This window comes from Emydura macquarii, unplaced genomic scaffold (genome assembly GCF_026122565.2).
Source record: "Emydura macquarii macquarii isolate MOO-44397 ecotype Brisbane River unplaced genomic scaffold, CSIRO-AGI_Emac_v2 contig_119, whole genome shotgun sequence".
NCBI lineage: Eukaryota > Metazoa > Chordata > Testudines > Chelidae > Emydura > Emydura macquarii.
This window is the reverse complement of record NW_027130256.1, coordinates 15,733-19,846: the sequence shown is the minus strand read 5'-3', so window position 1 is coordinate 19,846 and position 4,114 is coordinate 15,733.

Here is a 4,114-nt window from a genome sequence, read left to right as displayed (position 1 = left end):
CGTGTTCTTTAAATTTCCCTTGTATGTTATTCCCCATACATATATTTAGTTGAAATAGCACACTTACTGTACTGGCCGCTGTGGATTTTTCCCGAAGAGGTGATGAATCCAGTCATCCAGCTCCAGGATTCTTCGGTCATTATCTATCTATCTGTTTAGGGGCTGTTCTGCTCCTCTAGTCTGGCTCTAGCAAAGCCAAAAGGGGCTGTTCTGCTCCTCTAGGACCCTTGCCTAGCACAGGCCCCCCAGGGTTTCCTGACTCCAGCCCAGCTTGTGTGCTTTCTGTGCGCTGGGTTTACAAAGGGAATGACAAGGACCTGATCTCTGTGGCTCTGTGTGTCTGGGTGGCACCCGGCCAGGTGGGGTCCTGCTCTCGCTGGTACTGTTTGTCTGTGCAGCCCCTGGCAGAACAGGGCGCCGGTCTCAGTTGGGCCTCCAGGCGCTACCATAATAGACGCAATAAGTATAAACGAGATGTGCCAGGCTGGCCTAGACCTGGGGCACTTATCATAGAATCATAGAATCATAGAGTTGGAAGGGACCTCAGGAGGTCATCTAGTCCAACCCCCTGCTCAAAGCAGGACTAACCTCAGCCTCATCCCAACCAGGTGCTTTGGAAGGGTTGATGGAGCCCAGCTGGGAAGGAACAGGTGGGGCTGGTATAAAGCCAGGAAGTTGCCAGCCACTGCTCCCTGAGAGAAGGGGGTGTTTGGGGCTATGGAGTGAAGCAGTGATTCCCTGGAAGGAGGGAGGTTGGGCTGGGAAGCCCAGAGAGGGGGTGAGCCGGCAGTCAGCAGCCCATCGCTAGACGGAGGGTCCCCCAGGCTATTCTTTCCTGGAAGGGGATCCCAACCAGGGCTTTGTCAAGCCTCAGCTTAAAAACCTGTAAGGATGGAGATTCCACCACCTCCCTAGGTAACCCATTCCAATGCTTCACCACCCTCCTAGTAAAAAACCTTTTCCTAATGTCCAACCTAGACCTCCCCCCCTGCAACTTGAGACCGTTGCTCCTTGTTCTGTCATCTGCCACCACCGAGAACAGCCTAGCCCCATCCTCCCTGGAACCCCCTTTCAGGTAGTTAAAAGCTGCTATCAAATCCCCCCTCACTCTTCTCTTTTGCAGACTAAACAAGCCCAGTTCCCTCAGCCTCTCCTCATAAGTCCTGTGCTCCAGCCCCTAATCATTTTGGTTGCCCTCCACTGGACTCTCTCCAACCTGTCCACATCCTTTTTGTAGTGGGGGGCCCAAAACTGGACACAATATTCTAAATGCGGTCTCACCAACGCCGAATAGAGGGGAATAATCACATCCTGTGACCTGCTGGCAATGCCCCTTGTAATGCAGCCCAATATGCTATTAGCCTTCTTGACAACCAGGGCACACTGCTGACTCATATCCAGCTTTTTATCCACCGTTACCCCCAGGTCCTTTTCTGCAGAGCTGCTGCCCAGCTCGTCGGTCCCCAGTCTATAGCTGTGCATGGGATTCTTCCTTCCTAAGTGGAGGACTCTGCACTTGTCCTTGTTGAACCTCATGAGATTTCTTTTGGCCCAATCCTCCAGTTTGTTTAGGTCACTCTGTATCCTATCCCTACCCTCCAGGGTATCTACCACTCCCCCCAGCTTAGTGTTGTCCGCAAACTTGCTGAGGGTGCAATCTACCCCATCCTCCAGATCATTAATAAAGATGTTGAACAAAACCGGCCCCAGGACCGACCCCTGGGGCACTCCGCTTGTGACCGGTTGCCAGCTAGACATGGAGCCATTGATCACTACACGTTGAGCCCTATGCTCTAGCCAGTTCTCTATCCATTTTATAGTCCATTCATCCAACCCATACTTCTTTAACTTGCTGATAAGAATACTGTGCGAGACAGTATCAAAAGCTTTGCTAAAGTCAAGGTATATCACATCCACCGCCTTCCCTACATCCACAGAGCCAGTCACCTCGTCATAGAAAGCAATCAGGTTGGTCAGGCATGACTTTCCCTTGGTGAATCCGTGTTGACTGTTCCTGATCACCTTCCTCTCTTCCAAGTGCCTTAAAATGGATTCCTTGAGGACCTGCTCCATGATTTTTCCAGGGATTGAGGTGAGGCTGACTGGTCTGTAGTTCCCTGGATCCTCTTTCCTCCCTTTTTTGAAGATGGGCATTATATTTGCTTTTTTCCAGTCCTCAGGGACCTCCCCCTGTTGCCATGAGCTTTCAAAGATAATAGCCAACGGCTCTGAAATCACCTCAGCCAACTCCCTCAGCACCCTCGGGTGCATTGCATCCGGCCCCATGGACTTGTGTATGTCCAATCCTTCTAAATAGTCTTGGACCCGTTCCTTCAGCACTGCGGGATGTTCGCCTCCTTCCCATTCTGTGCCACCCACTTGACTTGAGGCTGTCCTAGGAAACCTTTCACCTCTAGGTCTGCAGGCTGAACGCAGCCCAGATTGCAAGCAGCCAAGAGCCATGGCATCAGAGAAAAGGGCTGCAGCCCTTGGGGTCATTTTCACCAGTGAAGGATCTGGGCCAGGGTTCTTCAGAAAGATGCAGAGACCTTTCCTCCTGCAAAGGCTGCTCGTGCGGTCGCAGTGTTGGGCTGCGTTCCAGGAGCTCTCTGTGAAGGAGAGATGCCCTGGTGTGTGCACATGGCGTGTGAACAGACAAGCTGCCAGGATGCAGCGCTCAGCGACGTGTAGCAGAGTTCCTGCCATTTGTAGGAGCAACACAACTTGCTGTTGTGGGCAGATTGCAACTCGGGAGACTTGGGTTCAAGATTTGCCACAGACTGTCTGGGTGACTTGGGGTGAGTTACCTATGCTGGGCATGTCAAAGGAGCATCTGACAACCTCTCTGATGCTCAGCCTGTGAAATGGGGATGAAAACCTTCCATCCCTCACAGGAGTGAGGTTAGATGCGCTGGTGTAAATGAGGGGCCATGGAGGAACCCAGAGCGATGCATGCACTCAAGTAGAACTGGTATCTTTCCAAGAATCCTCACACTTCCCCTAACCCTCCACTTAGCTCAGCCAGATGCCAGGAAAAAAATCTTTAAATTTAAGCTGGTCAGGAATTTTCTGGTGTTTTGTGTGTGTGGATCTCTTTTGTTGGGTTTTTTTTTGGGGGGAGGGGCATGTTTTTGGTAGGCTAATGCCATTTTTTCTAAAACAGAACTGCTCATTAAACAGTGTTGGTTCAATGAAACACCTGACCCCAAAAGATAGATATTTGGTTAAAATTTTCTGTATTGTCGAAGCATCACGGTTCAATCTTGTCACACCAGAAAGTTGTAAGGTTTTTGAGTGAAATGAAGGTTATAACCAGGAAAGGTTATAGCCAGGAAATGAAGGTTATAACCTCTGTTTTGATCAAAATGTGCTGTGACCTCACCAATGGCCATGACTAATCACCCAAGCACTGCATTGACGCCCTGCACCCTGACTCAGAGAGTACGTCTACACAGGGATAAAACACTTGCCACACAGCCCCGGCTGGCACAGGTCAGCTGCAGGTTTTTGATCCCTGTGTAGACATACCCAGAGAGAACAGGGCTATCTAGTGAGCCCGCCACCCTCCAGCACAGTGCCACCCAGGACTTTTCTGGGACATTGGGATTAGCACTGACTCCAACCACATCTGAGTGGGTCACCTGCTCCACTCTCTGCAAAGCAGCATCCTCTAGCAGAGCAGTGGGCTCAGACTGACTGGCGGGGGGGCTGCATGTGGGGAGAGGCCGGGCCTGAGATACCAGCCAGAGCAGTGTTCGGTCAGAATTGGTGCATTAAACGAAGCAAGGCACTTCCGTGTACTGGTCTTTGCCAGCACCAGGTGCAATCTGCAGGAGTGCTCCATTCAAGCAAGGCCCCAAACTAAGCTTCTAATAATGTCCCCTGGAGGCATTATCATTATGTGCTTAAAAATCCAGCAAAAGTCAACAGCTTAATATTGGTGCAGCTGTGAGTGACCTTGAGGGAGAGAAATACACAAGGGTCTGGGTGGGGGGTAGTGAAGAGGAGGAATGGCAGAAATAATGTGCAAGGTTATAAGACGCTGCAGAGAGAAAAGCTATGTCAGAGCTAAAGGAGAAATGTAAACAAATGAGTCATAGAAACAGACTCCCAC